This window comes from Siphateles boraxobius, unplaced genomic scaffold (assembly GCF_051911475.1).
Source record: "Siphateles boraxobius isolate OS27281-9 unplaced genomic scaffold, OSU_SipBor_1 11, whole genome shotgun sequence".
Classification (NCBI taxonomy): domain Eukaryota; kingdom Metazoa; phylum Chordata; class Actinopteri; order Cypriniformes; family Leuciscidae; genus Siphateles; species Siphateles boraxobius.
Window position 1 is genome coordinate 17,152,952 of NW_027508711.1, and position 14,159 is coordinate 17,167,110.

The window sequence follows — 14,159 nt, forward strand, 5'->3', positions numbered from 1 at the left end:
AGTGGTTTGACCTGGATAGTGCTATTCACTTTCTGTACAAAAGTAAAAACATTGTTTATAGTGTTCATGATGTTTATAATGTACTATAATGCAACTTATTTTTGGAGTATTTTGTCCTGTCCAGACATTCAATTTATTCATAAACCATGAGAAACAACTCAATTCTTATACATTTACTGTCCCGATGCACAAGCCCATAACTGCTATCATTGCTCACACAGGAAGAGCCAGTATCAAAACTCATGCATGCCAGCCAAACCACAAACACAGCTATAAGAAGCCTTGAACTTTCTAACTGTTAAATCTGCTGCTTAGTGCAGAAAATGATGAACAGGTCACCGAAACATTTCCAACCCACGCAGCAAAAACTCCCCCAGTGAAACACACAAGTCTGCTGCAAGTCATTCTGGTAACACACATCAAATGTAGTGTTAAACATAACCTAGGAATTTTATACTCTAATCTGAATATTTTAAAATTCAAATATCCACATACAGCAAACCATTAGATTGAATAAATAATTAATACGTATTTAATCAATCTAAAAGTAATATGTTTAAGTATAACATCTCAAATTGTGATATTTTTCTTTGTTTGTTTCATCTTCTGTTGTTTCTTGGATGGTGTTTCTTGTGCAGATCATTTCATTTACTGGGCTTGATGAAAATTCTAATAAAATAGATCAACTAGTAAACAACTAGTAAAAATGACAAACATTCTTTAGGAAATAGTTACATTCAGTATTTACAGCCAGGAAATTGTTAGTATATTACGAAAAATATTAAAACATTGCCAAATCATTAAAATTCTAATAATAATTACAATCTTAATTATGTTGCATTAAATTGACTTCAGATCGACAGCAGATCAGCAAATGAATTGTTCCTATTGTTTCTCTATGAATTGTTCCTTGATCTGTTCCTATTGTTTTCTCTATGAATTTGTTGTTGTGCATCTGCTGGTTTAAGTATTTGGTGGAGACATATGAAAGGTTAGATTACAATACATTTTTTAACGATGAATCATTTTTCTTTCAGCCTTAATCAAGGAACCTCATGAGCTGGAGGAGGTAGCATATCAAAAAACACAAAGTATACTAGTATATTTATATGTTTGTGTGTGTGTGTGTGTGTGTGTGTGTGTGTGTGTGTGTGTGTGTGTGTGTGTGTGTGTGTGTGTGTGTGTGTGTGTGTACATATGTTTGTGGTACAATAATGATATTGTCACGTTTACGTTGAGTTAGTGTCACCTTCATGGACTTTTAGTTTGTTTGTCTTCAGTCACATGTTTCCTTTGTTCTATGTTCCCGCCACTCATCAGTCAGCATAATTTGCACTTCTTTATCTGCTAAACCGTTGGAGCCAAACTTCTTGTAATAATTACTTGACGTAGCCTACTTTTACACTCAGAATTATTCCTTGGCTTCCTCACGCAGGGGCGTCATGCAAGCCAAAATTCTGGGGGGGCACAATCTGAGACGTTGCAATTGTTTTCTGACGGGTGATATCGATCATGTTAGGAGGGGTCAGGGGGTTTCTCCCCCTGAAAAATTTTAAATTCTAGGCTGCTAAACATACCATTTCAATGCAGTTTGGGAGGGACAGAAATACCTTAACGGAGCTAGCAGCAACCCTCCTCTATCTGATGACTAAGTTAAAGTATCTATTTTGTAAGTTTATGTAAAAGACAGGTTGATGAAAGAACTGTAAGCTCAAATTCAAAAGCTTTTGAAGTCTACTTCATTAAAGCATGTTTACACACACACACACTTACTGTACACTTAGGCCTATTACACATGATTTCAAAAACAGTATCATTGCAGTTTTTATGTTATGATTTTAAATAAATTGGTATGTGACCTAAGAACGATCTTACATTAAGGGTACATAAAGGTGCTGAGGTCTGGCTTTGTGGTGCTCTAAAATTAAGTTATTTTAATATTAATACTATGTGATGTAGGACTTTGAAAGAAGTTTGACAGATTTCAGTGCTGAATAAGGTTAACACTACCCCGTTTATCTGAAAATGGTTAATATTTGACAGAAATGTAAAAAAGTAATCAAATCAAATGTAATATGTAACATTACTTTAGTAAAATCATTGAAATACTGTAGTTACACTGCTCATTATTATATTATTTTAAATAATGAACTTGTAAAGAGTAATTTATGAGCTAACAGAAAAGCTAGTAACTTGTAACTTGTACATTTAACCTACTATGGCTTATTGGCATTGTATGGCAGGCAGTAACGTTAGCCAACTAGTTTACGGTTAGACTAGGCTAGCTATCGATAACGTTACACTGACACAACTCAAATGAATGCTCTGAATTCGCAGCTAATATCAAATCCATAACTTTTTGATCAAGTTAAAATTTCCAGGTTAACCACAAATAATCCCACTACCTTTTAATATCATCCGATAACTAATTCAATGCCGATTTGTTGCTTTGCCCACTTACCACTTCAAGACCATCTGTAAAACATTGCCAGCTCAACGTGAAAGACGAGTGAGTTGCTTGAACATACACTACAAAGATTCTACAGCGCTACACGCGTAGCGCTCTAGATTTGATATACACAGACACCATATTAGGAAAAAGGGGCGGGCTGATGCTGACCGATTTATTACACATCCAGAAGAATACATTTGAGTCGTTATAGGCTCTGGTATTATGGAGCATAATAGGAATAAAGTTGTGACAAAAAAATTACCAGGGAGGAAAATCTGAGGGGGCACTTTGAATGGGCATGACGCCACAGTCCTCACGTACTAAACTGCATTTTTTTTATTGTTTGCGTGCTGGAGGTATGCTATTACGTCGCGTGCAGATTGATGTTAACATTTAAGCTAGCTGGTGAGAGAAAATGGCACTATCAAAGAGTCTAAAGAGGAAAGTTGACAGCGAAAATAGGGAATACAAAGAAGAATGGAAAGACAACTATGCGTTCATCCTATCTAGTTTTGTAAATGCAAAGCCAGTGTTGTCTTCTCTGCAACGAAGTGATCCACAGACTCTTTTGAATGTCTTTCAGAACTTTTCAAATGAAAAGCTCTCAATTCGTCTCAAAATAAAATATTGCTGCAAAAATGTTCTCATGCTTTTATTTTGAAGGCAACATCACTAAAGATGAAGTGATTGTGAGTAACTTTTCCTGTCATGACAGATCTATTTCAGAACCAGCCGATATCAAAATAATCTGGCTGCGGGCGAGTTCTGTTGCGCGCCTGATGGCGACCACTGCAGTAGAGCATTAATCTAGTCTTGAGGTCATGAAGTCATGAACTAACTGTTCCGCATTTGTCATTGAGAGTATATGTCATAGTTTAGATATATTTTTAAGACTGAAGAATGCGGTTTTAAAGGTTTTTAAATGCGGCTTTCAAATGAAAGATTGGTATCAAAAGCAAACCCAGTTTTCTAACTGACAGAGCAGCCATCAAGTGTTAGACAGTACTCTAGGGGTGTTACAACCAGTTGCAGAGATGGAGGTAGCAGGATCTATGTGCAGCAGCTTTATTAAACAAAAAAAAAAAAAAAACTCAGGGATACTCAGGGACAAGATCAGGAACAGAACAACCAAATCAAGCTTAACGTTAATAACTGACAAAGAACCAGACGGAACACAGGGTGTACATAGGCAGAACTGAAGAGCACATTAACAAGACACACCTGAACTGAACTAACAATCAATCAAACACCATAGAAACAAACAGGCAGGGACAGAAAAAAAAAGACAGAACTGAACTAATTGACAGAACACAGACAAAGACAGAAATTAAAACAGACTGACAATGTGACAGAATGCCCCTCTCCCAGTGTCACAGTGTCTGTTTGTGTTCCCTTGTCTATCACTAGAGGTCCTCGTTCTCAGGGTGTCCTTCACATTTGACTTCAATTCCCAGCATTCTGTCTGTCACTGTCACTCATGTGTTCATTGCACTCAGCTGTTCCCCGTAATCATTCTGCCCTACAAAGGCAAAAGACCTTAAGTCGCTAGAGTGTGGAACTGAGAAAAATGACTTTAAAGTTTTTTAGTTGTCCAGCCAAATGAATTATAGGTAGGAATCTGAAAATCTGGCAATTTAATGTTTTAGTAATGAAAATTATCTACATAAAAAAATATTGATCTCAAACTTGACCTTTGACCCCAATTTTGAAGTAACTGTACTCTGCCTTTGTATTGTCTGCAAAACGTGAGAAGTCATGCCAAGGCAAAGGGCAGTAACTTACACATTATCAATATTTGGTTGCTGATCACCATTAACAAAATCTTTATAGTAACACCAGTATTGTGTTTTATGGTTTGTTTGTGTATATGTTATGTAAGGTTGGTTCTGTAAAGCACTTTGATCAAATTTTTTTGTTTTAAAATGTGCTTTAGAAATAAAACGATTGATTGATTGATAATTTTGGATGATTTACAATTACTCTTAGCCATTATTGCTATCATCTGATTTGGTTGCATCCTGATGGCATTATTAATTAATTAGACATGACACAATATCTCCATATCAGTAAAGAGTATCTTGTGTGCAGTAAAACTAACAGGTTGACTGCAGATAGGTGACACTGAATTATATGAATACATACAAGATAAGCATATTTGTAATAAGTAAACATATTCATTTAATTAATAATTGAAAAATGCAAAGATATAACAAGATATAAAACAAAGATATAGCAGATAGAACAACGGATCATGTACAAATTTAAAACACATGGAATGGGAATAAGGGAATAAGAGTAAATCATTTACAAGTAAGTGAACTTGGAATCCTGCATCCATTTAATGTTGTTTCAGGGTGTTCACACTCCTCATCCTCCACAACTTCGCTTACAGGCAGTGAACACCAGAAAGCCCTCCTGTTTTGGGGCATAAAAGGACATAATTTTCCGATTATGTCTTTCTTTTTAGCCTCTTCAATCCCCCGGTCATGTGGTCTCAGGAGAGAGGGAACCTTCAGCTCGAACTTAGCCCGGAGGAAGTCCAACTCGGTAAAGTCAGCATCTACATGGTTTAGTTTGAAGAACAAGCTCCTTGAACCACGTCGCAGCTGGATCACTGACATCTCGCCCAACTTTGATGCCTTCTTGGTCTTAACACAGGAGTGCCCATCCTTCCAATTCAGCACATCTTCATTCCTCATTTCAACCACTTCCACCTTCCTGGAGTTTGAGGTTGTCACAACATTCACAAAATCCTCAAAGTCATACAGCACACCTCCAGGTCGCTTTTTCATCTCCAGCTCGACACCATGATGAAAACTGTCAGCACTCATGAATGTGTGTCCCTTTTCGAAGTATTTCAGAGTTATATCCTCCATGGAGGTGGTATCACCATTTACAAGGCAGACTAGGGAGGATAGCAAGCACCAATTCTTATTTTGGGCTGAACAGTTGTCCACCCAAAAGATGCAGTGGCCTATGTCCCTTTCTTTTTTTAGTGCAGTCACATAGGCCGAGGTGATCTCTGCTGCTCTTCGCCCTGCCGTGCCCTCATGCCAGACCACAGAGATGGTGGTTTTTTTGTCTTTTTTCTTGCCTACAGAGGCAAAGGTCTCATGGAATGCCACGATGCGTTTTGTGAAGATTGATGTTTTTAAACCAGGCATACGAGGCAACATGATGACTTTTTGAAGGTCCACACTCTTCACCAATGTGTCCTCTGGCCAGTCCTTCTCTGCATCAGCCTGGTACATTATTCTGCTCTGCACGGCAGACTCTTTATGTCCAAGCCACCTCTGGCACTGCAAGCAGTCCATATCATGGCCATCCCCATCATGGTCAGTTTTCATGTGCTGATCCTGCAGTACGCACTCCTCACATTCCTCCTCTCCAAGCTTTGCAAAGCTGATCTTCTTATGTTTTACAGCTTTGCGGTAGCTTTCATAGGAGCAGCTGTTGCCTTTTTCCAAATAATCAGCATACATGAGCTTGATGTTAACGTCGCTAGGGAGATAGCGACGATGTGGGGCATGCTCTCTTCGGTAGTGGCTCACTGATGGGTGGAATGATTCAATGTGGTCGTAAAAAGGCTGCATTGTCCAGCTTGTTGGATGGTGTATGTCTTCCTCTTTGGTCTCGTGTGATCACCTCATTCCCATTCCCCATCACAGAGAGGACCAGGCTGTCATTCGCTGGGTGGTACCCCAAAGTGGCCAAGAAAAAAGTTTGACAGACCTGCTGTGGGACCTGATCTGCATTATTTAGCCTGTAAACAAAGGACCTGCACCGTCGACTTGTTTTTCCATCCACACAAACTGCTGCTGTTGGTAGCTGGCTGACACTGTGGAACATGAATGCACGTCTGTCTGTGTAGTTGATGTCCCAGTACCTCTTCCAGATCTCCTTACGCCTCTCCTCACTAAATTTGTCTGTGCATTTTCTTCTGCATTTACACGGATCTCCCATTGGTGGGGCTTTGGCTGGAGCGAGGGTGGGCTCTGGTTCTGGCAGTGGAGCGAGTGTCGGCTCTGGCAGTAGAGCTGTGGCTGGAGCTAGGGTGGGCTCTGGTGCTGGCAGTGGAGCGAGTGTGGGCTCTGGCAGTAGAGCTGTGGCTGGAGCTAGGGTGGGCTCTGGTGCTGGCAGTGGAGCGAGGGTCGGCTCTGGCAGTAGAGCTGTGGCTGGAGCTAGGGTGGGCTCTGGTGCTGGCAGTGGAGCGAGGGTCGGCTCTGGCAGTAGAGCTGTGGCTGGAGCTAGGGTGAGCTCTGGTGCTGGCAGTGGAGCGAGGGTCGGCTCTGGCAGTAGAGCTGTGGCTGGAGCTAGGGTGGTTTCTGGTGCTGGCAGTGGAGCGAGGGTCGGCTCTGGCAGTAAAGCTGTGGCTGGAGCTAGGGGAGCTCCATAAGAGCATCAAGCGTGGTGTCAGGTGTGCTGCAGAACAGCTCATCAGAACCAAACTCTGGGAAACTAATATCCAAACAACTATCAAGAACTGTCCATGTTTTTGATTTGGGTGCTGGATCACAATCAATATCGCCATAAGTAACTGAAATGAACAGAACAAATTTACAATGGAGACATGCATGGAAAAATATGGAACATGAACATGAAATATTTGAAGAATATTTGATTAATTAATGTCAATGTTATGAAAATGCCTACCACTGTCCAGAACGATCTTTTTTGTTTGTTTGTGGTGTATCCGGACCACAAGGAATATCACCACAAGGAACTGAAAGGAATAGAGCAAATTTAATAATGCTAAAAATAATAATAACAATAATGATAATAATAAAATAATAATAAGGCATGGAGGGAAATTTGAATAGGAAATAATATTTTATATTCAATACACGTAGGTCCAGCAAACATTTGTTTTTACCAATAGGCTATTTGATTAATCAATGTCTACTTTAACAAAGTATCAGGCATAGGCCTACAAGTTAGTGCAACTGGTTAATCAAGGGTTAAGTTTGGCTCGCTGACTGGTGGATTAATCTCAAATGCGTGGAGTGATTTGAATATTGTTTTTCTGACGTAACTGACTACCAGACAAAAAAGCTATAGCCCGTACATGCGGGTGGATACAGTTTTGCAACCAATTATTATTTACTGCAACGTAAAAGGAATTGCCTTTACATCTAATTGAATGTTAATCGCCTGACTTGTGGATTGATGTGAACGCCAGCTATGGAATAATGCTCAGAATGCTTGTGGATTAAACATCTCTGATGACGTTCATTGCCATGGATTTTATCATGTTACAAGAAAAGGTAGGATATGGATTTGCGAGCTGTTTCTATACTGTTTTTATGTGTGATCATACACTAACGTTAACTGCATTTGACTCGCACTCGTGTCGTGCAACTAGTCTGTTGTCTAACGTGACAGTACGTGTCACTGACAGGCTAGCTGGCTCTGAGTGAATTACCATTATGAAAAAAAAAACATTTATTTGAGATTATATACGGTTAAATTACTTATTGCTGGTAAGTTATTTAGTCTCTGCTTGTTTACATTGCTTATATGGAGCAGTTTGGTAGCCTATTCATAACTGACTAACTTTAGCCTTATGCTAGGCTGCTGTTAGCTAGTTAAATTAAATAAATCGCGATCTTAAGTTTGTCTAATGCACATTTTGTGTTTCACAATTTCTTACCTTCACAATGATGTCTGCGTTTCAAAGCCATCTCAACCATCATTTTCCCTCGAGAGTAATGGGCCATCCTTACGCTATAATAAAACAACCACTCAACAATATTGTTTTACCTACTCTTTTATTCAGGTATTGTGTGTGTCAGAAGTGCTTCAATGACAGTATGACAGTAACACAGGCTACACCGTAACTTAAACGCGGCAAACTTTAATGGTCAGTAAAACCAAGGCAGAATACCGTAACTCCTGGCCGGCACAGTAACTTCATATTGACGCGCGGCGATACAAAGGCAGAGTGCCGTAACTCAATTTGAGCATTCCAAAACAAAGCCAAACAGCGGTAACTGGTGTTACGGTCTTCTGCCTTGGTTTCTAATTTGCTTTTTGGAAGTTACTGTTAAGACAACCCATCATTTTTAGAAAAAACAACAGAATTGACGCAAGATACTTATCCACATGATAAAGGGGGTCTTGAATTTGCCAAAAATATCAATAACTCATTTTCGACCTAAAACGAAGTTACGGTCTTTTGCCTTTGCACGGCAGCATTGTTCCCAGCTGTTCTGTGTTAGTCTTGTTAAATATGTGTATACCTGTATACCCTGTCTGTTTCAGTGTGTGTCACGGAGTCCTTGTTTAATGTCACTACACTTCTGATGCCTGTTTCTTGTTTTGTTTCTTGTGTTGGATTGCCTTTTGGATTTTGACCTTTGCTTGGACTGGATTATGATTTATGGATTACCCTATTAAATACTGCTTTTGGATTTAACCCCTGTATCCCGTATGTGGATAGTGACACCCAGAAGGTGTGTCCTCACGCCACAAGGAATTCCCAGGGGTGGGCATCCTGGAGGCAGACGAGGGTGAGGCCTAGCGGGACAGGGGGCCTCCAGGGAAGCACCAACAGTTCAGGGGACCAGGGTGGATCCGACCGTTCTGGGGGCCAGGCGGCTCCGTCAGTTCAAGGGTCCCAGGGGAATCAGCCTTCGTGGCCTTGCCATCAGGGCAAGGCCTAGCCTTTACGGCCGGGGAACAATATAAGCTGCATTTTATTGATCATCAACTAAAATTTCAACATCAAAGACCGTAATAAGAGAGAGCGGCAACAGCCCTGGTAAGATCATTTCGTTTCTTTACTTTTAATGAAGATGATTGTGTGTTAAGCGTCTGCAACTTACTTTCACTTTGATTTGCGATAGTTTTCACATTGGCTTGATTTATGTTGCAGTAGCGTCGTCATATCTGGCTATAACATGACGTATAGCCTATAACACGCTCTCACACATTTATTTTTTAGCATTTTTTGGGGGGAGTAAAATTTCATGTTGTTTCAACAACCAGATGCATTTACATTCGTCCAGTTTCGTCTGGCATTTGTGGTGGCAAACACAATTCTATCCCTGAATAAGAGACAAACATTTCCAATTGTCTTTGATGAGGTTTATTTTCTTGCAAGAAAAGGTCAGCAGTCATACAGTCACACAGAGCGGCTGCAGAGTGTGACAGTGAAGGGAGGGCATCCTTCCTCCTTTATAGTTGTGACTCCCAGAATGTTATCTTTCGAGCCAATGATGGTATTTCAGCCATATGTGGAACCTTCTTAGACTTGTTCATCATATTTTATCCTTGAGTGGAGGCCTTTCTGTCACGTAACAACACTCTTTACAATTCCAATACAATTCCAATACAGTTTGTGTGTGCTCTTTTACTGTCATATGATGGTCACACACATCTTAAAGATATAATTTATTCCACAATTCCCCCCTTTTTATCATTCATTGATAACTAATAATAATACAGCTAATTTTAAGTCATTACATCACATTTATACTTTTCATCCCTGATTTTCATATAAATGATCACTCTCTTAAACTTGTGAAACAAGATTTTAAAAGAAGAAAGTTTAGGCTGTTTTTTTGTGGGGATAGTCCCTTAAGTATTAGCAAGCAATTAAAGACTTTATCTGAAGCCTGAAATGAATAAACACTGTTTTTGCACTTAATTAATACATTTCACTGTAACTACCGCTGGTTGTGTCATCATCAAATTTCATTGGTTTTGGAAAAGCATCGTTAAATTAATTATCATGTCATGTATATTGATGTTCCCTTTTTGGGATCTGGGAATTGGGATCTCGCTAGAGAGCCTGTCTTCTTCGAGTACTATTGAACGAGCCAATGTAATTGGCGTGTGTGATTCGCATCACACAATCCGCCCCCGCGGCGCGGGTATAAATACGGAAGTGGATGCACGCACTAGTTGCCTTTCGCTTCGGAGCCGATCGTTTGATGTCTCTGAGAGTGCTGTTGTCTACAACGAGCGAGTGTGTCGGTGTTCTTCAGGAAGACTCTCCCAGTGCTGGTGTTCTACAGCGCGAGTGCAGCGGTGTTCGCGAGCTTTGAGCTCTCAACTGCTGTTTTAACAGCAACAAATTTCTAAATGTTTGTGTGTGTTTATGGCTGGTTAGAGGGCGGAAAAGTGAGTGCTTCACTGTTTCAGTTCTCTGTTCAGTGTTGCCGCGGTCATTCCCCTGTGTGCCCCGGCACTGGTGACGGTCCTATTTTCTGAAAGAGCAACACGGGTGCGTTTGCGTCTTTTTCAAGATGTCATTCCGCCCGTGCGTTTCTGGGTGCGGTCGTTCCCTGTCTCTCTCTGATGGTCACAACTGTTGTGTCACGTGTTTGGGCTTACAGCACGCTGAGACAGCTTTTGTGGACAGCTCATGTTTTCACTGTGGGAACATGACTGTCGCAGTGTTGAGGGCGAGACTCGCCTTCGTTCGCGGAGAGCGAGTCCCCATTACCATGCCCCACCCTCGGGTGCTGTGTGGGATGGGTGACCGGAGGATAGTGTTGGATGTCCCGCCCGGTAACCATTCCCTGTGGGCTCCTCACTCCTCCCTTCCACTGCAACCACTGGAGCCTCCTGTGTTGTCTGCTGGTCCATCTGTAATGGGTGGGCCAGCTGTTTCACTCGGGGCTCCCCTGGAGGACAGGACGCCTATTGCAGCATCGGAGGGTGAGCTGACTTCTAGAGATGATGACTCGGCTGCATTGTCTCCCTCCGGGAGTTCAATGTTGCCCGAGCCGGATCCAGAATTATCAGCTATGCTGAAACGGGCCGCCGAGGCTGCCGGGCTCGAGTGGAACCTCCACCGTGTCCCGTTCAGTCTCGGTTGGAATCTGGAGTTTGGTATCTTGGGGCGGGCCGCGCTGGTTCTCAGCTCGCCGCCCCAGTGCCTTTCTTTCCCGAAATGCATGGAGAGCTTATCAGGTGGTGAACAGCATCTTTCTCTGCCAGAAACTGCCTGAATAGCCTTTCCCCCTCATTACCCTTGATGGAAGAACGGTGAAGGGTTGCGAGGTGTCACTTCATTGGAGCAGTCTGTCGACACAGGTGCACCTGTGTCCGGCGGCCGCTGCCTTTTGGGGGGATCCTCGTCTCCCCCCTAAGGCCTGTGAGTTTTCGTCTGTTCCGACGGGCAGAGCTTACAAAGCCTGTGGGCAAGCCGCTTCCTCTTGCGTGCCATGGCGTTGCTGCAGGCTAGGGCACCCATGGCACGCACGAGGGTAATCCAGACCGTGCGCTCATAGGTGAGCACCGCACTGCATCCGACCTCACCCTCCGGGGTACGGGTGTCGTAGCGTGCATGATCGGTCTGGCGATGTCCACCTTGGTGGTCCAGTAGCGCCTTCGTTGGCTCAGCCTGGTTGGTATGGCGGATGCGGACAAGGTTCGGTTCCTGGTCTCCCCAATTTCCCAGGTTGGGCTGGTCGGCGACGCAGTGGAGAACTGCATCCAACAGTTCTCTGCCGCTCAAGCGCAGACGGAGGTCATCCGGCACATCCTGCCCCGGTGGCCAGCTGCTGCCTCCACCCGCCGCCGGTGGCAGCTCCTCCGCCTGCTCGTCGCCGTGGGCGTTCCCCGGCCGCCGCTCCTGCTGGCCCTCCGCAGCAGCCTCCACCCAGGCCTCAGCATGGAGCCGGCCGCAGTAGAGACGCCCAGCCCGCTCCAGGCGCTGCCAAGCCAGGTGGCAAGCGACAGCGAAAGCATTCCGGAGCGGGCCGCCCAGGAATGGATGAGATGCTCTTGGTGTGGCACGATCACTCCCTCCCCCCGGGTGAGGGCTGGGTGGAGCCTTTGTTTGTATGTGTGTCTGTTCCGCAGCTGGCTCCCTAAAAAAAAAAAAAAAGCGGAGCAAGCGGTACCCACACTTCAAAGAGAGAGCAATTTCATCTGTTCCTGGGTCCCAAGAGGGCCAGTCTGGCGGGTGTGACCCTGTATAGCCTTACACCCCTCAGCTCCCCCTTGGTCGCCAGCAGGCAGCTTGGTGCGTTCGAGGACCCGGTCATCCGCCTTCTCACGCGCCCCCTGCCGCTTGTGGAGACAGATAAGTGTTGCACACTAACACCACTCTCTCTACTTTGCTGCCCCACCTCAGGCTCGGCTACCCCGCTCAAGTCAGTGATAGTCATCACATTAGGTGTTGAGCAGACGTGCTCCTGAAAATTCAGTAATATTCATCACACCGAGTGTTGAGCAGTGCTCCTGACTTGTGCGTGCTTATCTTATCCTGCTGGCGAAGGATTTGATATAGCCGCTCCTCCAGCCGGTACGAAGGCCAGTTGTAAACTCGTTCTTCGTGCTACTAGGTGGTGGGTCGTGACCATCTTGGCCCAAGATTGGTCTGCAGCTCCGACCTGAAAGACATGTGCTTAAGAACAGATCTCTACCTTCCGCACCGCAGGCCATCCTGTGGGTTGCGTGTAAGGGTGGAGTATCAGTACAGTGTCCTTCCCTTCGAGTGCTCCAGAGCCCGTTGGGTCTTCAGGTCAACTGGAAGAGAGTAATCTCGCCCACGGGCTTAGTATCTCTTTTTCAGTTTTGGAGATGGACTCGGTCTAACACGTTTCTCCAATGAGAATGTGTTCAGCTGGTGTTTGAAGTGAGAAAGGGTCCCACTGGAAGAACTTTCAGAGGCTCCTGGGGTATATGGTAGTTGCAGCCATTGGCTTCCTCCATATGTGACCGCTTCAGCGCTAGCTTCATGATCGAGTCCCGAGGTGACCGTGGCAGAGCAGCTCACCCTGTGTGACTATAGTTCATCCCGGTCTGCTGCCAAACCCTCTTCAAAAGAGGGGCCATGTACAAGGGCGTGTTTTAACGGGGGCCTGGGCGACCCCCGACTACACGGGCATTCGTGCCTCGAGTTGTTAGACATTGCGACCGCTGCTGTCACAACTCACCCGTCACCTCCTCCTTGGAGTCAGAAGCTTCTGAGGACGCTTTGTTCCACTCTTCCCGCTTTACTCAATCGTGCCGCCATCGAGCCTCACAACAGTTATAGCCAGGGCAAGTGGAGACTCCATCCCCTGGGTCCAGCTGGGTCATGACCATTCCGGGGCCGCTCAGTTGCCCCCCCGGTTTCATCTTTCCGCCAGTGTTTGTGTAAACCGAGCGGACTACCCTTGGACAAACACTGGGTCTCAGCTGCCCCAGGGGCCCGCAGAAATGCGTTTAACCCCAGTGAGCCTTCTAAAAGTGACTGCGACTCATGGTCGCCTTGCGCCTGCTCAAGTCAGTGAAATCATCACACTTCATGTTGAGCAGAATTGCTCCTGAAACTCAGTGAAGTTCATCGCACTCAGGTGTTGAGCAGCAATGCTCCTGTAGCTCAGTGAGTTCATCACACTCAGGTGTTGAGCAGAAATGCTCCTGTAGCTCAGTGAATTCGTCACATGCAGTGCTGAGCAGAAATGCTCCTGGTGCTCAGTGAAGTTCTTCGCACTCAAGTGTTGAGCAGAAATGCTCCTGAAGCTCAGTGAGTTTATCACACTCAGGTGTTGAGCAGGAATGCTCCTGAAGCTCAGTGAACTTGTCACACTCAAGTGCTGAGCAGAAGATGCTCCTGAAGCCCAGTGATCTTCTCATGTTGTGTTGAGCAACGCTCCTGTCTTTTTTGCGCCCGTCGCTTGCACCTACGTGCTAAGTCAGGAGAGGAACAGGTCTTCATAGGTGCCCCTTATTGGCCCAACTAGACCTGGTTCCCATCGACAGCCTT